Source organism: Halichoerus grypus, chromosome X (assembly GCF_964656455.1).
Source record: "Halichoerus grypus chromosome X, mHalGry1.hap1.1, whole genome shotgun sequence".
Taxonomy (NCBI): Eukaryota; Metazoa; Chordata; class Mammalia; order Carnivora; family Phocidae; genus Halichoerus; species Halichoerus grypus.
This window is the reverse complement of record NC_135727.1, coordinates 33,839,419-33,863,337: the sequence shown is the minus strand read 5'-3', so window position 1 is coordinate 33,863,337 and position 23,919 is coordinate 33,839,419. Positions and strand designations below refer to the sequence as shown.

The 23,919-nt window shown below is 39.7% G+C and overlaps 1 long non-coding RNA gene across 2 annotated transcripts in view; it reads right to left on the bottom strand.

Annotated features, from left to right (window-relative positions):
* The window catches only part of LOC118534338 (uncharacterized), a 173,070-nt gene that overhangs the window by 76,315 nt on the left and 72,836 nt on the right, over positions 1–23,919 (bottom strand). Inside the window, exons 3-4 of one of the 2 annotated variants that reach the window (XR_013444785.1) lie at positions 22,540–22,632; positions 14,222–15,886 (exon numbers count right to left, since the gene is read on the bottom strand). This is a non-coding gene — a long non-coding RNA (uncharacterized LOC118534338). Of the gene's footprint in view, positions 1–14,221; positions 15,887–22,539; positions 22,633–23,919 lie in introns of those variants that run through there. The other variant, XR_013444786.1, reaches the window with a different exon arrangement.

The window sequence follows — 23,919 nt, the reverse complement described above, 5'->3', positions numbered from 1 at the left end:
CATGGGGCTCCATGCTCAGCATGGAGCCTGCTTAAGATTCTCTCTCTCCCTCTCCCTCTGCCTCTCCCCACTCTTGCCCTCTAAAAAAAAAAAAAAAAAAAGAAATGAATTATTGTTCATTCAAAATATTGTTCATGCCTGGATGAGTCTCCAGGGAATTATGCTGAGTGAAAAATGTCAATCCAAAAGGTCACATACTGTAGGATCCCATTTAAATAATATTATTGAGATAACAAAATTAGAAATAAGGATCAGATTAGTGATTGGTAGGGATAAGGAATTGGGGTGCAGGGGGTGGATGTGGCTATAAGGGGTACCATGAGGGGCTCTGGGAATGGTTCTGTATCTTGACTGTTGTGGTGGTCATGCAAATCTACACATGTGATGTAGTTGCATAGAGCTACACACACACGTGCACGCGACTGCATGGAAAACTAGTAAAACCTCAATAATCTCTGTGACCTTTACACAATTTCCTGGTTTGATATTGTACTATAGTTTTTTTTTTAAAGATTTTATTTATTCATGAGAGACGGGGGTGGGGAGGCAGAGGCAGAGGGAGAAGTAGGCTCCCCACAGAGCAGGGAACCTGACGTGGGTCTCGATCCCAGGACCCTGGGATCATGACCTGAGCCAAAGGCAGACGCTTAACTGACTGAGCCACCCAGGCACCCCCCCAATACTGTACTATAATTATACACAATGATACCATTGGGGGAGACTGGGTAAAGTGTACAGAAGATCTCTCTGTACGTGGTTTTTTTTTTAACTTTTTGTTAACGTATAATTATTCTAAAAAGCTTTTAAAATATTAAAATAGATTTTAAGCAAAAAAAAAAAAAATCCTGACTTGTTGACATTCTTCGGTTTTTATCATAAAAGCTGCCCAGTGTGAGAAAAATTTAACTGAGAAGGTGATTTAATACTACTTCTCCAATTAATGTGCACGTAGTTAGAGCTTCTTCAATGATGGAAAGGTCAGAGGTTGAAAGGGGAGCTCAGGGGGCAGTAGAAATAAAGCTGGTCAAGTAAACCAGAAGTCATGGTCATCCCTGAAAGGATGCTGATTCAGTCTGAAGATACTCAGAGTTAATAGAAAGAAGTAAATAAGGGACTAAAGAGGTAAGTGCGAATTATTAAGGCTTAATACAGAGGGTACTAAATAATGCATTGATGTTGGCATTTCATTAAAATTCTGTCTTTGAAGGCAGCCTAACCAAGGTTTGAGTACCATCTTTCCATCATTCTTTGGATAATGTATTAAAATTGAGCCTCTCTGAAGCTCTGTTTCCTCATGGGTAAAATGGAGATTAATATTATTTATTTCTTAAAGGTGCCTGTGAGAATAAAAAGGAGCAATGCATTTAAGTACATAGCATAGTTCCTGGAGCATAAGTACACAAAAAGATAGATATTATTACCTTTTCTGTTTTCCCTAAAAAGAAAGGAAGGAAGAAAAGAAAGAAAAAAGAAAAAAACTCTTTAGCAAACCAGAAATAGAAGGAAAATTTCTTGACCTGTTAAAAGTTATATATTTTTTAAAACCAATATTATAACTATTGGAGAATTATTTTTTAAATTTTTTTGTAAGATTTTATTAAGTTATGTCCACACCCAGCATGGAGCTCAAACTCACAACCCTGAGATCAAGAGTCGCATGCTCCACTGACTGAGCCAGCCAGGTGCCCATGGTGGAGAAACTTTAGATTTATCGTCTTTAAGATCAGACACAAGATCATAATTCCCATCTATCATTGCTACCATTAAGATTTTATTGTCAGCACTGACCAGTGGTATAAAGAAAAAATAAGTTAATTAAAAATGTAAGCATTGGAAAGAAGGAGATAAAACTGTCATTATTTGGGGGTGCCTGGGTGGCTCAGTCATTAAGTGTCTGCCTTCGGCTCAGGTCATGATCCCAGGGTCCTGGGATCGAGCCCCGCATCGGGCTCCCTGCTCAGCAGGAAGGCTGCTTCTCCCACTCCCACTCCCCCTGCTTGTGTTCCCTCTCTCGCTGTGTCTCTCTCTGTCAAATAAATAAATAAAATCTTTAAAAAAAAAGAAAACTGTCATTATTTGGAGAGAATATGATTATCTGAAAAACAAAAGCAACAGATTCAATAAACAAACTGAAGTACTAGAATTAATAAGAGAAATCAGCATGGTTGCCAGATAAAATATCAACCTACAAAAATTATTTATCTACACAAGTAATAACCAACTAAAAAAGATAATCAAATGTGAGACTAGTCATAATGGCAAAAAGTATGTAAATATAAAATGAGAGTAACTAATGCCTTTATGAAGAAAATCTCTCATAAAAGACATAGAAGAACACAATATTATTTAAATAAATGAAAAAATAGTCCATGCTCTTGGATGGGACAACTTATTATAAATATGCCAGTTCTCTCCAATTTAATCTATTTAACACAATACCAATCAAAATTCCAGCTGGGTTGTTTGAAAACAATAAATTTAACTAAAATTTATATTGACAAATAAATGTCTATGAATGGCTAAGTCAGCCTTATAAAAGAAGTGAGAAGGGTTGCCTTAATAATAATAGAACTATGGAATAGAGTAGCAAAACAAATCAATGAAGAAGAAAGATTATTTAACACCCCATATTGGGGAAACCAGCTCATTATTTGAAGAAAAATAGAATTGAGAACCTATCTAACTCTACATACAAAGACACATTGTATTAAAGATCTAAATAGGAAGAGTAAAACAATGATGTTAATAAAAGAAAATATAAGAGAATATGTTTATGACCTCATGATAGGGAAGAACTTCTTTTAAAAACTTGAAAAGCACAAACCATAAAGAAAAACATTGATCAGTTTGAGACATCAGAATTAAGGAGTTCTGTTCAACCAAGGACATCACTGGCAAAATTATTAGATAAAGGAATTATGGAAGGTGAAACTTTTGAAAACAAACAAGGAATTAACATCTAGAATACACAAGGGCATTCTGCAAATCACAAAGACAACAATAGCAAACCCAAAAGAAAATGAATAAAGAATATGAACAGGCAATTTATTTAAAAAACTCAAAAAACTAGCAAGTATAGGACAAGATGTTAAAAATCACTGATGATCAGAGATGTGCAAATTAAAATGGAGATCTCATTTTACACTTATTAGACTGGCAAAATTTTAAAAAGCTATAAAATACCAAATGTAGGCATATGGTGATAGGAGAACAAAAGATCTGTTGGTGGAAGAGGAGAGAAAACATTCACTTCAGAACTGTTTATGGAAACAGGAAGATGATTGGAACCAGAGGGCTCTTCATTACAAAAGTGGATAGGTAAAATGTGGTAGATATAAAACGTGGGGTTCTGATACAGCAATTAGAAGCAATGAATTAGATTCACTCATGGCAACTTGAATAGATCTCAGAAATATATTGCTGAGTAGAAAAGTAGGGACCAGAATGAAATACAATGTATAATAGGATACCATTTCCCTAGATTAAAATACATGCATATAAAAATGCTGCATATCTCTCAATAATACAAATGAAAAAACACACATTGAACACAAACAGGGGCGCCTGGGTGGCTCAGTCGGTTAAGTGACTGCCTTCAGCTCAGGTCATGATCCCAGGGTCCTGGGATCAAGCCCCGCATCGGGCTCCCTGCTCTGCGGGAAGCCTACTTCTCCCTCTCCCACTCTCCCTGCTTGTGTTCCCTCTCTCACTGTCTCTCTCTCTCTCTCTCTCTCAATTAAATAAATAAATAAAATCTTTAAAAAAAATAAAAATAAACACAAACATATTCATTTGCTACTTATCAGGTGAAGAGTAAAAGAAGAGTAGGTTGTGAGGATAAAAAGAAATTAATTAATTACCAACCAAAATTGATCAAAAAGAAAATAGAAAACCTAAGTACACTGATAATCATTAAAAAATTGAATATGGGAGTGGGGCACCTGGGTGGCTCAGTCAGTTCAGCTGCTGACTTTGGATTTTGGCTCAGGTCATGATCCTAGGGTCCTGGGATCCAGCCCTGAACTGGGCTCCCTGCTCAGTGGGGAGCCTGCTTCTCCCTCGCTCTCTGCCCTTCCTCCCAATCCCCTGCTCATGCTCTCTCTCACTTTGCTCTCTCTGTCAAATAAATAAATCTTTAAAAAAATCTTTCATCCTATATAAAAATGAGCTCAAATGAAACACAGACTTAAACATAAATCCTGAGAGAGTAAAATTCTAGAAGAAAGGATTGGAGAAAAAATATATATATTTTTAAAGATTTTATTTATTTGACAGAGAGAGAGACAGCGAGAGAGGGAACACAAACAGGGGGAGTGGGAGAGGGAGAAGCAGGCTTCCAGCAGAGCAGGGAGCCCGATGCGGGGCTCGATCCCAGGACCCTGGGATCATGACCTGAGCCGCAGGCAGACGCTTAATGACTGAGCCACCCAGGCGCCCCTTGGAGAAAATATTTTTAACCTCGGGTTAGGCAAAGTTTGCTTAGATGTGACACCAAAAGTACCGTCCATAAAAGAAAATATTGGCAAATTGAATGCCATCAAAATTTAAAACTTTTGCTTTTTGAATGACTGTTAAGATAATAAGAAAAAAACCACAGACTTGGAGAAAATATTTGCAAATCGCATTTCTGATAAAGGACTTGTATTAACGATATTATTTTATCAGTAATAGGGAAACACATGACCCAATTTAAAAATTGGACAAGATTGAACAGACACTTTACCCAAGAAAATGTATGGATAGCAAATATGCACATGAAAAAAAAATGCTGAACATCATTAGTAATTAGTTAAATGCAAATTAAAACCACACTGAGATGTTTCTATATACTCATGGCCAACCCCCCCAAAAAAATCTCTGATAATACCAAGTGCCGGTGAGAATGTTGAGCCACTAGAACTCTCATACATTGCTGGTGGGAATGCAAAATGGCACCACCATGCTGGAAAACAGTTTGACAGTTTCCTATAAAGTTAAACATATACTCACCATATGACCAGCAATCCTCCTCTTGGGTATTTCCCCACAAGAAATAAAGACCTATGCTTCACAAAAACCTATATGCAAACTTTCATAGCAGCTTCATTCATAATTGCCAAAATTTAGGAACAATCCTTCAACAAAATAGACAGTGCAGTAGATCCATACAATAGAATGCCACTCGGCATCAAAAAAGAACTACTGAAATGCATCCCATGGACGAATCTTAAACACATTATGCTCAGTCAAAGAAGCCAAACATTAAAAATATACATACTGTATAGTTCCATCTATATGACATTTGGGATAAGATGAAACTATTGGTATGGAAAATAAGTTTCCAGGGATCCTGGATAGAGAGGGATTGACTATAAAAGGGCATCCTGTCCTATATCTAGTTTTTGGTGGTGATTATGCAATTCCATGCATTTGTCAAAACTCATAAAACTGTACATCAAAAAGAATGGATTTTACTGGATATAACTTTTTAAATAATTTCTAAAAGGAAAAATGGGCAACTCAAAACCAAAGAAATCCAAATGGACAATAAACCTATGAGAAGATCTTCAACCTTCAACCTTACTTCAACCTTCAACCTAATATCAGGAAATGCAAGTAAAAAGCCCCTATGAAATAACATTTCATACTCGCAAGGTTAGCAAAAACTAAGAAATGATTTTGAGGAAAGGAAATTCTTATAAACTGCTGGTGGGTGTGTAAATTGATAAATTTTGGAGAGCCACTTGGTAATATTTTGTAAATTTGAAGATGCCCAGGCAATTCTGCTTCTTAGTTCGTATCCTAAAGAAAATCTAGCACAATACACAAGAAGACATCCATGCACAAGAATGCTAAGTGCAGTATTATTTGTAATATCAAACAGTGGGAAAAATTTATATGTGAATCAAGAGGAGAATGCCTAAATAAATCTGACATATCGATATAATGGAATGGTCCACAGCATTTGAAAGGCAGGAACAAAACCTGTGTGTATCAAATAGGCATCAATAACAAAATGTGGAGTGAACAAAACAAGTTGCAAAATAACACATATGGTATGCTATTTATATAAAGTGGGAGGACAAGCAAAACAATGTTACATCTTGTATATTGATAAATAGGTACCTGGCAGTAGTTTAAAAACTTGTAAAGGAATGATATCCACTCAATTTAGGACAGTGGCTACCTCTAAGGAGGGTTGAAAAGAAATGAGATCTGGGGGAGACCAACAAAGAGATCTTCAACTGTATATATAATGTTCTATTCCTTTAAATACAAATATGAAGTGGTGGGCTCAGTGGGTAGAGCATGCAAGTCTTGATCTTGAGGTTGTAGGTTTGAGCCCCATGTTGGGTATAGAGATTACTTAAAAAAAAAATTTTTTTTTTAAAAATAAAAATAAAATTAAAAAAAATTTTTTTAAAGATTTTTATTTATTCATTTGACAGAGACACAGCGAGAGAGGGAACACAAGCAGGGGGAGGGGGAAAGGGAGAAGCAGGCCTCCTGCAGAGCAGGGAGCCCGATGCGGGGCTCGATCCCAGGACCCTGGGATCATGACCTGAGCCGAAGGCAGACGCTTAACGACTGAGCCACGCAGGCGCCCCCCCCAAAAAATTTTCTTAAATCTTTAAAAATAAATAAACAAAAATATGAGGCAACTTAGGCAAAATGCTGAGAATTGAATTGTTTTCTTATTCCCTGTTTCACAAAAATGAATAAATAGAAATGTATTCATATAAAGATGTCCTGCACCATCTCAAATCATCTCCCATAGCAGCAGTGCTTTATGGGCCATACTTTGGAAAACAATGCTATAAAAGCTTAAAGTACAGACCACAGAACTTGGGTTCAAATATTGCCTCTACCATGTACTACTGTGCAGGCTTAGGAAAGTTGCTTGATATTTTTAAACTGCAGTTCTCTGTTGGGTTGATTGCATTAATATCTGTCTCATAATGTAGTTGTGAGAATAAAACAATGACGTAAGGAGAGTCCTGAAGGATAATGACTTCAAAACAGTACATTTTCTGGGGGCGCCTGGGTGGCGCAGTCGGTTAAGCGTTGGACTCTTGATTTCAGCTCAGGTCATGATCTCAGGTTTGTGAGATGGAGCCTGCTTAAGATTCTCTCTCTCCCTTTCCCTCTGCCCCTCTCCCCACCTCTCTCGCTCTCTCTCTCTCAAAAAAAAGGGACACTTTCTAGCTAACAGGAAGTACTAAAAAATGGGAGTTGTTGTATCATTTATTATCTAGGGGGAGAGGTCAAGAAAGACATTCTAGAAGTGACACTTGATTTGAATCTCAGAGACCTTTGAAGAATTAATCAGTTGTGCAAGGGAATCAAGGCGTGTTTTTGTACAAAAGGGACAGAATGGCATGTGGCAGAAACCTGGAGGTACACAGTCAAACTTGGGGAGCATCCATGAACAAAGCCAAGCGTTTCATTTTTGTAGCCCTAGTCTCTGATAATATTTCACCTCCAACCTTGGGTGTATCCTTTCCATGAGTGGGATAAATCAAAACACACTTTGGAGATGATGATGAATTGCTTTGAGATGAATGGAAGGAATGATGATGGACTGTGGACTTGAACAGACTGTAGTCAAATGCTAAAAACAGAACTGGAGGGAAACATGGTGAACACATCTGAAGATGATCCCCCTTTTCCCTACGTTTATTTCCCTACGCTGTTTTCCATAGCATCTCCATTTTCCAGACACACTTTCCAGATGCACTCTGGAAAACTAGTCTGTTAAAAGAGCATTACGCAAACTATAAACCTTTAAACGAGATTGCTATAACTGAAGAAATTAGCTTTTTGTTGGGGTTCAGTGGCTGAGCAATGGACTGGATCGCTGCTTGGCTGGTTGGCTGGTTGAATTACATTAATAACCGGACTGGGAACCTGAAGGTCTGGCTATTATGTTGTCTTAAGAAGCAGAACATCTTGGAATGATTCATATCAGTGCTTTAAATCTTAGACTTCATGACAGTCAAAAATTAAAATTGAACACGAAATGGCCGATGTGGCACTGTCATAGAGCTGTAACCTGACTGTAACTTTTTTCCTTATAAATAATAAAAAAAAAAATGGACCCGAGTGGGGAAAGTAATAAAATAGTGAAAGAGCCTGTGGAAGAAATTAAAATTCTGTGGCCACACTGCCACAACATTATACCCAAACTGTCTGGCCAATCATATCATATTAGCAACCATATATCAGACGGGTAAGACCAGTGAGCTTGAGCCAATTCTCTTTTCAATACCTATGTCCTCAGGAGAACAAGGAAAACCAAGACTCTCCAATCACATGTTCAGTGCTCTGAAAGGGACGGATATTGGAGCCAAGGCATTTTCCCCTTTGTTCCAAAACTCTGAAAATGATAATTGTTCAAAGATGTCAGAAATCAACAAAGAGCAAGAAGGGCGATGGTTACTCAACTAGTACCGAAGAGAACCTACCAGAACAGTTGTAAGCAAGTCAGGCATCCCAGCATCCCAAATGACACAGGATGCAATTTCACAGCTTGGCTTGCCCCGTTTCCTGAATGCTGCCATAATTTCATCTCCTAAGTATATTTGTTTGACAACCCGTGAAAGCATTCATAGAGCTGTTCTTTCAGGAAGCATAAAATGCAGATTGCTAGTTTTCAATGGGTGAAAATTTCATGAAATAATTTTTCTAAAAGGTCGCAAAGCTAATTTTACTAAAATACGTAAGTTAAAAATTTTTTTTTAATTTATAGATTAACTTTTATTTCATTCAAGCCTTAAAACGTGCCTCCCTCCTGAAAGAAGCAGTTTCCCATTTTAGATGAAAGAGACTAGCACGGAGTCCCCTCGGGTGGCTGAGGTCCGCAACCAGGGTCTGAGGTCGGAGATAACCAGATGGCCTGTGTCCAGGGTCAGCGTCGGCCCACAGTGGGGCCCTGACATCCACGGCCCTGCTGGTGGGAAAGGATCCTCTCCTGCAGGGCTGCACGCTCAAGATGTCCACAGTCCTCTCCACCAGGTCCAGGGAACCAGAGCCCTTCCCGCAGTCGCCCCTCATCCCTGGAGTTGATTTCCATAGCTTCAGTCACCCGCCATCAGCTGTGCTCCGGAAGCAGATGCTCCTCCTTGGGACGTAGTGTCAGAAGGTCACTAGTAGCCTAATGCTGCGTCACCTCGCCGACGGCCCTCCCACCTCTTCATCTCATCAGGTAGGCATTTTATCATCTCACACCATCCCCAGAAGGGTGAGTACAGTCCAGTAAGATATTTTGAGAGACAGACTACATTCACCTAACTTTTACTGCAGTATATTGTTATAATTGTTCTATTTATTATTATGGTTGTTAATCTCTTACTGTGCCTAATTTATAAATTAAGCTTTAGCATAGGTATGTATAAGAAAAAACAAAGGATGTCTAGGGTTAGGCAATATCCCAGGTTTCGGGTATCCACTGGGGGTCTTGGAATGTATTCCCCCGCAGATAAGGGGGAGGCTACTGTACGTCAAGAGGTGAATGTTGTGGAGGGACGCATCCTGCCTGGAAGTCCCAAAAAGCTCCTGCTCAGACGGTGGGGAGATTAGATTCGCCACAGAGCAGTGTCCGCACCCGGGGCTGGGAGCGGCTGCTGTGGGTCTGTCAGCTCGAGTGAAGGAAGTCCCTGCGCCCTGTGGATGCAGGAGCCTAAGGATGTCCTCAATCACTCCCCCCACTCCCGGAGGTCTAACAGATGATGAAGGGCACCCAGGCTGCTGGGAAGTGCAGGATCTGAACCCCAGGTTTGGGCCTTTCCTCGGAGGCCCCTAGCAGTAGAAGGCCTTCCCGGTCTTATTCTCATCCATATCACAATACGCAGCAACCTTCTACACCTGCTTGCCCACATTCCAGATAGTGAAAGTTGTCCCATGTCGGAGGACCCTTTCTTCCAGAAAGTGGATGTGGTGGGTCTAGACGGTGGCCTTAAGGACAGAGTTTGTGGCCATGTGGGATGATAGCAGTAAAGCACCTCCACTAGGATGACCCCAGCGACCTCTCTGAGGTGGTGGTGAAAGAATGGCAGATCCTTTAACACAGTCTGCAAGAGGGAAAGAGAAGCACCAGCCATTGCTGGTGTTTCCCCCCCATCCCATGTTGTGAATTTTTCATACCTACTATTGAATCTAAAGGCAAGCCATTTGGGGGCGCCTGGGTGGTGCAGTCGGTTGTCTGTCCAGCTCTTGGTTTTGGCTCAGGTCGTGATCTCAGGGTTGTGAGATTGAGCCCCATGTCGGGCTCTGCGCTTGGCACAGAGTCTGCTTAAGACTCACTCTCCCTTTCCCTCTGCCCCTCCCCCTGTGTGCTTGCTCGCTCTCTCTAAAATCAATCAATCAATCAATCAATCTTTAAAGGCAAGCCATTTCAGTATTAACTAGAGCCCCAGAACCCTCAAGATGAGATCCAAAACAATAGGTACAAATGTAACATTAGAACTCTTTACACTTCTTGCCCATATCTTTAATGACTTCGCAAGCACTTCACATATATATTCGTTAATTTTTGTATCTGATTCTAAGGTGGCCAGAGAAGAAAACAGAAACTGAAACAAGTAAGAGACTTTCTCACTCTCATGTTGTGGGCTCCACAACAGGAAAAAAGAGAGAAGTTAGGCAAGCCTCTTTTAGATTTCTCTGGGTGATTAGAAGAAGCAGATGGAAAAATCCTTGAAGCCTAGACATTGGGAATCAAAGAATGTGGGAAAGAATTTGAGAAAGAAAATTCTTCATACTTTTAATTAAACAAACCATATAAATCAAAAGTGCACACAGAGCTGCCAAAAGGAGAATGTGCAGTCTTGGGAGTAGAAGCTGCTTGTTTTTACTTTGTTGCCTTACAAGGGTGGTGGTGGTGGTGGGGGGGATCTGGTTTGGCAGAAATGCTAAAAGTTCAGTGTTTTGAGTTGAAACATTTTTTTCCACAACCACCCCCAACAGGAGCTTTTATACATAAAATGTTGTCTCGCATTCTTCAGTGTTTTCGGCATATTTAAACGAATCAAATGGAAAAAAATTCATTTTGGAACCACGGTCCTATTTGCTCCTTGCCATAAGCCTTTCCCATGCCATGTACATTAAGGCTGCAGTAATTCCAAAGGGGTAATCATGGGCCCTCTGATTGCAGAAAGAGAACAGGGACCATGTGCGTTGTGCTCCAAGATGTCATCTGCCACCATCTCCCAGGAAAGAAGACTGTAAACGGCTTGCAGAACCACAATAGGAGCGTTTTTGGCAATCGAGAACTAAAGCAAATATTCCTGTGCAATCCAAGACCACCAAGTAAAAGGATCTGACTGTTCCACCCTGAAGACTTGCCTTAACAGTGATTAAAGCTTGGAGTTGCCCTCCAGACTGCAATCCATCTTTTGGTCTGCTACCACCCTTCCAGCTCTGCTGGGCTCTCGGACCCCTTTCCTCACTGATAGCCATGTGTCCTATCAACTCAATCATTCAACAACACAGTTCTGAAGTTGTGGAAGGCAACATCTCATACTTCACTCTACCCAAAAGGAACAAAAGTTCCTGTCCCCAAACCAGAAGGTTGGAGCCTTAAAGGCCACAACCCTTTAGTGGACTAATTTAAATATTTTGTTTATTATTCATATATTTAAACTGAATAATAAAACATTATGTTCTTGTTGTAAAAAGGAGTTCAAATACAAGAAGTATTCATTTAAAAAACAATAAAGAATATTTTCTTCCCTCAATACTGCTTCCCCAAGAAAACTTAATAGCTGGGAAATAGCCTTGGAGAGCCTCTTTAATGTTTATAAGGATACCTCTGCCTTGTCCAGATTTCTCTGTATTTAAAAAAAATAAACGGGATTGTAGTGTTCTGAAATTTACTTTTTAAAATCTCACGTCATGGGGCGCCTGGGTGGCTCAGTCGTTAAGCGCCTGCCTTCGGCTCGGGTCGTGATCCCGGGGTCCTGGGATCGAGCCCCACATCGGGCTCCCTGCTCGGCGGGAAGCCTGCTTCTCCCTCTCTCACTCCCCCCTGCTTGTGTTCCCTCTCTCGCTGTGTCTCTCTCTGTCAAATAAATAAAATAAAATCTTTAAAAAAAAAATAAAAAATAAAAAAATAAATAAATAAAATCTCACGTCATGAGCACTTTCTACATCAGTATACTTAGATGTATTTAATTTTTTAAGCTTTCATGATGTCACATGGTATGAACATACCATAATTCTTTAACTAGTCTTCAGTTGATTAATATATAGGTTGTTTGTTCAATGTTTGCTATTATAACCACAGCAGAAATGAAATATCTGTAAATTTTTGTTTAAAAATTTCTTTTTTTTTTTTTTAAATCTGATTACGAGAGTGGGATATGTTCACTATAGAAAACTTGCAGAACACAGGTCTTCATCAACTTACAATGGGGTTATGTCCCAACAAATCCATCGTAAGTTGAAAATATCATAAATTGAAAATGCATTTAATGCACCTAACCTACCAAACATTATAGCTTAGCCACACCTACCTTATACGTGCTCAGAACACTTCCATTAGCCTACAGTTGGGCAAAATCATTTAACATAAAGCCTGTTTTATAATAGTGTTGACTATTTCATGTAAATCATTGAATACTGTACCAAAAGTGAAAAGCAGAATGGTTGTATGGGTACAGAATGGGTGTAAGGATATGAGTTGTATACTCTTGAGATCACATCACAAGAAAGGATTCTACCACATATCGCTAGCCTGGGAAAAGATTAAAATTCAAAACTCCAAATATGGTTTCTACTGAATGCATAATGCTTTTGCTCCGTCGTAAAGTAGAAAAACCATAAGTCAAGCCATTGCAAGTTAGAAACTGTACAGAAAATTATAAATAAGATTAAGAACGCTTGGAATCCTACCACTAAAATATAAACATTGTTAACATTTTGGTATATAGTGCTTCAGTCTTTTATCTGGGCAAGAGAATGAAGGGATAGCTGTTTGTGTTACACTTTTTTTTTTTTTTAACTATAGTAGCACCAGATATAAGAAATCCTGTTAGGAGTCTAATATGCATTCTCTCCATCTTCCTTACTGAAGAAATCCAATTCTGTCCAGTATAGCAATGTTCCTAGCTAAAAACCAATGTTTCCCAGTGTTCTTTGAAGTTAGGGGTGATAGTGTGACAGAGTTCTAGATGAATGAGATGTAAAGGAAAGTTTACTGAAGGTTTCTAGCAACATTTGACTTGCTTCATATAGGCAGCACCAGGTTCCCCCTGCTATTTCTTTTTTTTTTTTTTTTCTGGCCTGGAGCAAGCATGTGAGGCTGGATATGGAGCAGCCACCTTGTGACCTTGAGGTGACAAGCCTGAGGACAAAAGCCACAGGCCAAGGATAGTAAATGTAAAGACAAGAAGGAGCCTGGGACATTGATGACATTGTGGAGACAAGGCACAAGCTTTGGACATCCTATCTCCACATTTTTTTGTTATATGAGAAAAAACAAAACCCTATTTGAATAACCTACTATAGTCAGCGTTCTACTAGATACAACTAAACACAATTTCTGAGATTCTGTATATGCAGGTCTCTTCATCCTACTTCAGTCACTTGACATTTCATTGTGAGCACTCCCCTCCATGCCATTAAACATTTATTAAAAGCATGACTTCTAATCCTGCATGATATGTCTTAATATGGGTATATCATTATTTATTACCATTCAATTGTTGAGCTTTTAGGTTACTTCTAATTCCTAATTTAAACTTAAAATGGAATTTATATAGATAAATATTAATTTTAGTTACACGTTTGTTTTCTTAAGATAGATTTCTAGAATAGGGATTATGATGTCAAAGAGACAAACAATTTCCATCATTTTAAGAAATATTGTTTCCTGGAATATTTTTTTCAAGTTAACTCTCCAAACTGCAGCAATGTATTAGAATAGCATTGCTTTTTTTTTTTTAAGATTTATTTATTAATTTTATTTTTTAAAAGATTTTATTTATTTATTTTTGAGAGAGAGAGCGCGTGCGCGAGGGAGGGGAGGAGCAGAGGGAGAGGGAGAGAGTAACTCAAACAGACTCTGCTGAGCATGGAGCCCATCACGGGGCTCGATCTCATGACCCATGACATCATGACCTGAGCTGAAACCGAGTCGCCCAACTGAGTCACCCAACCAACTGCATCACCCAGGCACCTCTAGAATAGCATTTCAAAACATATTCAACAACACTTAAACATGTTTTTGTTATTGACAATAGAGGAATCATGGTATTTTATTGTTGCTTTCATTTTTAGTTTTCAATTGCTAGTTACAGCATTTATGTCCCCTCCATCATTTTACTCTCTTAACACATTATAAAAGATGAGCATTTTCAAACATATTATAATCATATATTATTAAAAACAAAGTCTCCAAGTCACATTACAGCTTTCAGACACACTGCTATTAAAATTATTACAGCATCTAATGAACCCATGATTTCCCTGGATGTTTAACAAGTGAGTAAGTGATTACCCCAGTTCCGCGGTGATTACAGACTTTGTTCTGATGTCCTTCAGTCTTCACATGCACATTTATCTTCTCTGAATGCATCACTGGGATATTATTCCGAAGTAATGGTAATTTCATAATAACAAACAATATAAATGCCCACAATGAGGCAAGTGCTATCCTCCGTGCTTTTACATATATTAATTCATTCAAACTTCATAACAAGCCATGAAGCAGGTGCTATTATTATTCCCATCTTACAGATGAGGACCCTGAGGCACAGAGAGGAAAAGTAACAAGGCCCAGTTTCACGGTTTCTAAGTGGTGACACTAGCTTAGGAACTCGGTGGCCAGGGTTTAGAACCCATGCTGACCATTATTATATGATGTTGTTTTATCAGTCAGTGCTCCTGTTTTATTAGACTCATCAAACAGCTGGAGAGTCTTTTGCAATGTATTTGAATGTTATCACAACCCTGCCCTTAACAGGGTTCTCAGGGGTGGCTTTTAATCACGTTCATGAACTTGCTGTTTGAACCTAGACCAGCCCTTTAACTTCCCTGAGTCTCAGTTTCTGAGTTATATTTCTTCCAGTACAGCATGTCTGGCCATTTTGGTGGTCTTATGTCTGAAAATTATGTACTTTGTTGTGGCCCAATCAACTGTTCTGTAATCAGTATCAATTAGAAAACCCCAAATCCATCTGAAAATGATTGATTCCATAACTCATGTTGACATGGTCCTTAGTCACACGGCAGACCTCGAGGGGAGAGCTGGTTGCTCCCTAGAGCTGCGGAATTGCCAGGAGGGAGCAATAGGAAGGGGGAGCTTGACGAGAGCCCAGAGGGAGGAGAGCCCAGAGGGAGGACAGCCTAGCTGCTGAGATTGGCAAGCAAAGACGGCTTCCAGAAAGCTGTTCTATGCTGAGAAAGAGAAGTCAAGGAGTGCCTGGGTGATTCAGTCAGTGAAGCGTCTGCCTTTAGCTTGGGTCATGATCCCAGAGTCCTGGGATCAAGCCCTGTGTCAGGCTCCCTGCTCAGTGGGCAGTCTGCTTCCCCTCTCCCTCTGCCCCTCCCTCTCCGTTTGTGTTCTCTCTCTCTCAAATAAATAAATAAAATCTTTTTTTTTTTTTTTTTTTTGAAGAGAAGTCAAAACTCTCACAAGAGCATCCCTTTGTTCAGCACCGTGGCCCCACATGAGAACACTGGGAGGCTTTTAAGGACTTGGCTTTTATGAAAGTCACCATACCACAGTTCTTTCTGTACTCCAAAGCCAAGTATGTCAAGTACTGGGAAAACTTCATAGAAAAGCAATTTATTGGTTGTAATGAATAAGGTGAATGGATAATATTTTGAGGCTTCAACTTTGTTCTCAGTTTTTTCTCCCCTTCCTCTTCCCTCCATCCAAGCAGGTAGCTGGCTCCGTTCTCGTTGCCTGAAGGGAAAGAGGGAGGGCACCTCAGCAAAATATAGAAGTAGCTTGCAAGTTCGGGGATTCAAAAAGTCTAAGCTCATAGAGGAAGAAATTCCACAGGGATAGAGGTCCTTTAAAACAGAGAAAGGGAGAAGGCTTTTCTTCACACTAGAAATGGATTCTTCGAACCCAGGGGAGAGGAATGAAGTCAAACCATAAGAGATTCTTGAAGGCAACCAAGGACCTTTTACTTCATTTCATAGCACTTCTAGCAGGGAAGCATCCAGACCCTAGAAAGCAATGACTGTGAGCTGTTCTCTGCACACAGGTCTACATGCAAAGCTGGCAAAGTTTCCTGAGCCCCAAGGGCAGTAGGAAGGTAACCAAAGACCTCTGACTCAAAGGAAACACATGGGCCAGGAGAGTGGACATCTTAGCAGTAACCTATATCGACCTCTGATTGATAACTATATACCCGTCCTCTCATCACTGCTATCACCCTGATTACCCCCCAACACCTTGGCACCTACATAAGAGGTTGACAACCTTGAGAAGACCCTAAGGAGGACTGAGGTTAGTGGGGTTTTTTTCCCCAAAAGCCCCCCATCATTGAGCCCTTGATGCTCAATGTCTGAAATATAGATGTGAAGGAAAGTAGTTATATTTTTGCACAACAATATTTTGATTGAGGTCTGAGAGTCATATAGGCTGTAACCATTTTATGGGTCAATTCTCCCAGCCCCACCTTTGTTTTTTTAATCATGCAATGATTCATTGTGGTGTTTTTTGCTCTGCCCAAGAGGAAAAAAAAAAACATTCCAACAGAAAGGAATTCATCCCATATCTGATGAAAAGGCTTAAATATCTGTATCTTAAGATTTTGGCAGTAACTTTTACCCCTAACTCATATGCACATTCAGGGCTACACAAAGCTATGCCCAAACAAAAATCAATTTCGGAACGTCAAACTTATAATGAGCTGGCTTCTCCATGATTTGAACTAATGATGCCAGGAAGTTTAGTTATTCAAATCTGAAAAGAATATCACCAAGCCACACCTTTCAAAAAATGTTATTAACATATGATTCTTTCCTAAACAAGGAAGATGGGAAATCTAGTTGCATTCACAAAGAATGTATGAAGACTGCCAAGAAAGCAAATAATTTTTGGAAGTCACCCTTATTTGGAAATATTCTAGTCATAGAACCATGGTTGTTTAAACAAAAGCATCCACCATATCTCCTTTTGAAAATATGTACTTCCAAAATATATGAGAAGAATTAAATACTATGTTACTCAGTTCTCCTATGATTTACTTGAAAACAGCTTGGATTAAAAAAAAAAAAAAAAAGATAAAGCCCGCCAAGAGCTACAAGTAACTTCCTGTAGGCAATAGTGATGTAGTGGAAAACGCATAGCTTCTGGACTCAAACAGACCTGTTTTGGAAGCTTGGCTGCACTCTTAACTAGCTGGGTGACCTTGGGCAAGTAACTTTATCTTCCCTATGATTCATCTGCAAAAATAATTAAATTATATTAAATGAGAAAACAGATGTGGAAGTGCTCATTGAAGGATATCCCCCCCCCAGGCCTCAATGGAAAAACAGAATAGTTATACATGGTTATTAGGATATAAAATAATAAACAAATACATGTCTTAGTATATGTGCAAAACTATTTACATGAGTTCAAAAAGGCTTCGAACAGAACAAAACAATGGAACGTGATGTTTGGCCAAGTGCAAAATTATACACTGGAGTGAGATGCATTGAAATTAATTCTATTTATTCGACTTTAAATTGCTCCTATAAAAATCTTTTTTAAGGTCACCAGGTGCTTTATGAAATGTGCTATCGGCAAGACATCTAGAAATTCTAATGTATAAAAATGTCAGGTCTTGTTATTTCTAAGGGAATTATGAGAACAAGATCAATGAAAAAGAAATATCCACAGTTTCTACTGTTTTAGCCTCCAGCCTAAAAGGAGCAGATGAGGTGACTCTGAGTAGAATGAAGACACTAATGTCAATGGCAAAATTATAAAGTAGCCACCCTACCTCAAGGCAGTCTCTTAGTTGTCCAGTAATTTCATGATATTCCTAGCTGTGTTGAAATAATTCTGCCAAGAAACCTATGCTCTACTCTAATTAAGCGTTATAATCTAGGGGTCAGCAAACTATGGAACGTGGGCCAAATTCAAACTGCTTTGTTTTTGTAAATAAAGTTTTATTGGAACACAGCCATGACCATTCAGCTATGTGTTATGACTGCTTTCACACTACAACAAGCAGAATTAAGTAGTTGTAGCAGAGACCATCTGGCCCACAACGACTGAAATATTTACTATCTGGATCGTTACAGAAAAAGTGTGCCAACCTCAGCTCTAACCCCTAACAACCCGCTTGCTACCTAATCAAAGGCAATATATTTAACCTATCCATGGGACATTTTCATTTTAAGATGGCCATATTAACTCCATCTGTAGATTGCCTGGGAGAAAATTCTTGAGCAGAGAGAGAGAGAGAGAGAGTTCTCTTTGTGCACCTGGCTCATACTTATTCCCTTTCCAAAATAATAAAAGTCAGCGGTGTGGCACCCCACATTGCAAAGTTTGCCAAATTTTGACTTTGGGGTGACTGTAGACTTTGCATTATAGCAAAGGCATGTGGAGGCTAATCTTCAGTTAGCTGACTTTATTTTACTTAAATAAACCTTATTATAGCCAAAGTCAGCTTTGGGGAGGGGTGGGGGGCATCCACTAATCTCTAAAGAGACTTGTTCTGAAATAATATGGCTGAAACACATTAACTGTCCAACATTCTTTGTAAGATTTTGAAAACCTTGAGAATCAGAGCAGGGATATTTCTTGGAATACTGAACAATGAGCGACAGCACTGTTGAGTCTCATAAACCTTCCTCCCAAATCAGAACTGACAATCCGATTCAACCTGTAGCTCATCCTCCCAAATAATGTGGTTTGAATGATAAGGAATCCAAATGAAGTAAAACAGTGACTGAAAAACATGGAGAAAGAGGAGACAGGAGTGGGGGCAAAAATCTCCATTCTGAGTATGCAGAATTTCAAGATGGCCCCACGCTCCAATAAGTAGTTGAAAAGCTTTCACTTGCTTATGTCAGAGGGTCTTTGATACAAAAAGCTGGAGGAGAGAAAGTCAAGATTAGTCTGGCTTGCTTTCTTCTTCGTGGACATATTCCAAGGTAAAGTTCAAGCTAATACTAGTCTTGGTTTTTTAGTTTTACAATGCCTGCAACAAAAATAAAGCAGTCTCCATACTTTTCCCGAGAAGTTGCAGGTTTTAAATATATTTTCAAATAAAAGTGGTAGGGGGAAGCTTCTTTTTTTAAAAATAGGACCCAAGGGGCACCTGGCTGGCTCAGTCGGTAGAGCATGCAGCTCTTGATCTTGGGGTTGTGAGTTCAAGCCCCACACTGGGTGTAGAGTTTAATTAAAAAACAATAAGTAAAAATAGGATCTGAATAAATGTCAGCAAAGTTGAAAGTCTAGGCACTGAGGAAGGGGAAATTTTAAATGGCAAATTAGTATATCTTTAGCAACAAAGCCACATATAATGACATAGATTCATACTTTTCACAAATAGCTCTTTCTCAATTCTAAATCTGGTTCTACCATTTGGTTGGTAAAAAACTTCACTTCTCGGTTTTTCTCTGAGACAGGGAAAAAAAAAAAAACAGAATGAAAGCTATTCCTGGAACAATGTGGTAATTTGAGCACTCTAGGTTCTAAATTATGTTATACGCACATCCAGGTACGTGCTTATCCTTTTGGAGAAAAGGAAAAAGGGGCTTTTGCCACAATCACTGGGGGAGCTTTTGCAAATATGCTTTGTCAGAGCAAGGCAATAGGACAAGTCTCAGAGCATCAGGAGCCCCACCATTGACTGGGTCAGTAATTCTTTTGGAGAGCCCAAGTAATGAAATGCCACCAGGTTAACAGTGATGTAGGGACAAAGCCATCCTCCCCACAGGCTTAGGGACAAGAACCACCAGAGTTGCACAATGGGTGTGTGTCCTTAAAGCTGAGTAGGGTCCTTCCAGCCAGCCTTGGAGGAGGGGCCTTGGACCATGTCTACCAGGAAGGAAGACACGAAGACTACAACACTAAAGGCAGAGAACTGGAATCCTACTGAGTTCTCCTGGGGTCTGCACTTAAGGCCAATTTCACCTTGTCCAAAATAAGACTTAGGACTTTTCAGGAGGCCACGTCAACTGGTCATCAGGAATTGGTGGGGGGGAGCAATTTTAACCTATACACAGACAGGAGCAAGCAGAGGGCTTTTTAGACTGTGAATCACATCATGTGAACCTTTTTCAGTGGGTTCCAGTCACTTTTAGAATCAAATCCAAAATCCGAATCATGGGCCAACATGGCCCTCCATGTTTGTTATTCTGGCCACTTCTCAGACCTCATGTCTCACTGCTTTGAACACCCTGCTCCGGGCGCCCTCTTCTCCTTGTCATTGTCAGAACATGCCAAACATATTCTTGCCTCAGAACCTTCAGATTTGCTGCTCCCGTGGCCTGGAATGTTCTTGCCCTGAACCTTCGCATAGTTTACCTTTTCACTACATTGACGTCTCTCATCACACATCACCCCCTAAGAGAGGCTGCCCCTGAGCTGACATAAAATTCGCTCTATCCCCTCATCCTGCTTTAATTTTCCTTCTAATAATTATCACCACATGATGATAGGGTACCTATTTGTTGACTAATTTATTATCTATGCCTCACCAGACTGCAAGTTCCACGAGGGCAGAGACTTGGTTTTGTTCATGCCTTATCCCTGAGACTTAGAAATAGGGCCTGGCACATAGTGGGTACTCAGCTAATATTTGTTGGCTGAATAAATGAATTAAAACAGATATTCAAATGCAATCAGCTTTTGTAGAAATTTTGCTTCTAAACTGTGTGAGCCTTAAAATATCAAAAACAGTTACATAGGGGCGCCTGGGTGGTTCAGTCGTTAAGCGTCTGCCAGGGTCCTGGGATCCAGCCCCGCATTGGGCTTCCTGCTCAGCGAGGAGCCTGCTTCTCCCTCTCCCTCTGCTGCTCCCCCTGCTTGTGCTCTCTCTCTCTGTCAAATAAATAAATAAAATATTTTTTAAAAAATTGGACTACTCCCCTTTACTGACCATTCCCTGTGTTTTTCTGCCTTAATACATTTGCTCCTACTGCTCCCTCCCTTGTATTATAGGTTTTTTTCCATGTTATCTATCATAGTAAACTACATACAGTAAACTGTAAGTCCATTCATTCCCTCAAGTACAACCTCACATCAAAGAGGAAAAGAAAATAAGTACGCGAGTCTAAAGATCTGATCAGAAATTTCATTGCTAAAACATGTAGTACACCAAAGTGTCAGTTTTACTGTATGATAACTTTAAAAATACAATAACAATGTACCATCAACTAAGTATACAGCACTCTAAGACATACTCTATTTTTCCCACAATGACTATCTTGATGTCTTATATAAAATAATAAGGACCAAATTCTCCCACCCCCCCAAAAAGTTGGTGCCCCAGGTTTGCAAGCATGTGCTTAGACCGTCTATTGGGTAAACTAGCCCTGTCTAAGGAGATATACACACTGTCCCCTCTGGTTTTAGAATCCTAATGACCATTATTTTTTTAGCGCAATACAGGGCTGAGGAACATCCAGAAATAAGGTCACCTCGAGTAGAAGTGTGAAGGATATGGCTCTTACACTGGCTACCTGACTAGGCCTTCTGAGATCCAGAGAAGCCAGCCGCTGACACAATGTGATCTGAGGGGCACCCCGGGGGCAATCTGATCCTACTGACTTGTATTTCTCACCATATATTCAATCTTCATGGCGCTTCTAAAGAAGAAATGAGCAGCTTACCTAGACTGAGGCATCCTGTTATGTCAGAAAAATAACATCTGTAGGAATTTGTTTACTTAACTAAAATATACTCTTTGAGTATACGTCCAAAAGCCAGACGTAAGGCTGGTCAACCACGATGGAGTGGGAATGGGGGGCAGGAGGAGGGGAAAGCTGAAACGTGGTTCATATGAATTCTGTTTAAATGTGTTGTTAAAGTGATGCTAAGGAGTAGCTGAGTTATATAATATCAAACTATTTTTAAGGGAGAGTCTAGATCAGAAAAAAAAAATACTCTTGCATGTGTCAGATCACTTGCACAGGACCAAATGCATGGACGGCAAATAACAGATGGAAAATTTCAGGAAAGCAAAAGCAGTGGTTGAAAGACTCCCTATTCGGGGAAGGGCTGGTCAGCAGGGAGGCAGAGGAAGGGAAGGAGCAGTTTATGCTGTGGAGATGGATTAATTTTTCTGTTGTGGAGGCTTGGGGTGGTGAGACAGATTTGTCCTTGGCTTGCAGATAAAAAAAGACAGTTCTGGGAAACAGAGCCAAGATACTTAAAGCAGTCACAGTCCTTTTTCTAGGGTAGCTAAGCTCATCATGTGGAAGGGAGGGAGATAGACAGGCATTTTGCCGCTTGACTGAACTGTTAGAAGTCTAACTCAACAGCCAGAAAGGTAGAAACAGCCCAAATATTCATCAATAGATGAATGAATAAACAAAGTATGGTGTACACATGCCATGAAATATGATTCAGCCACACAAAAGGAATAAAATACAGATAGATACCTGCTACAACACGGATGAACTTGATAACATTGTTCAGTGAAAAAGCCAGACACAAAAGGTCACATGTTGTAGGATTCCGCTTCCATGAAATGTCTAGAATAGGCAAATCCAAACAAACAGAAACCAGATTAGTAGTTGCCGGGGGTTGGGGGATGGGAATTTGGGAGCGACTGCTTAATGGGGATGGGGTTTCCATTTGGGCTGATGTAAAGTTTTGGAACTAGATAGTGCCAATGGGTATACAGTATTGTAAACCACTTAATTGTTCACTCTCAAATGGTTAATTTCATGTGAATTTCCTCTCCGTAGGAAAAATATTTAAGTTTTGTTCAAATTACAGGGGGCTCTAACTCTAACATTCAATACTGAAGGTTAGTTAGTTCTTTTTAAGTTGGACTTACATCAAAATCAGAAAATAATATTGAAGGGTTAATGAGAGCCATAGCTAATTGTTTTTATTTATTTTATTATTTAAAAAAACCTTTAAATCCAGTATAGTTGACATACAGTGTTATATTAGTTTCAGGTATACAATATAGTGATTCAACAATTCTATACATGTTTTGGTGCTCATTATGGTAGGTGTACTCTTAATCCCCTTCACCTGTTTCACCCATCCCCCCACCCACCTCCCCTCTGGTAACCACCAGTTTGTTCTCTGTACTTAAGAGTCTGTTTTTTGGTTTGTCTCTTTTTTCTCCCTCTGTTCATTCATTGTTTCGTAAATTCCACCTACAAGGGAAATCATATGGTATTTGTCTTTCTCTGACTGATTTATTTCACTTACAATTATACTCTCTAAATCCATCCATGTTGTTGCAAATGGTAGATTTCATTCTTTCTTATGGCTGAGTCCATTGCATATATATACCTCGTTGTCTTTATCTATTCACCTATCAGTGGACACTTGGGCTGCTTCCATATCTTGACTATTGTAAATAATGCTGCAATAAACTTAGGGTATATATATGTGTATTTGTGAATTAGTGTTTTCATATTTGTTGGGTAAATATCCAGTAGTGGAATTACTGGATCACATGGTAATTCTATTCTTAATTTTTTTTTTTTTTTTTTTTTTTTTTTTAAAGATTTTATTTATTTATTTGAGAGAGAGAGTGAGAGAGAGAGAGAGCACAAGAGGGGGGAGCGGGAGAGGGAGAAGCAGACTCCCTGCTCAGCAGGGAGCCCGATGCGGGACTCGATCCCGGGACTCCAGGATCATGACCTGAGCCGAAGGCAGTCGCTTAACCAACTGAGCCACCCAGGCGCCCGCTATTCTTAATTTTTTTGAGGAACCTGCATACTGTTTCCCACAGTGGCTGCAATGGTTTGCATTCCCACCACCAGTGCACGAGGGTTCTTTTTTCTCCACATCCTCAC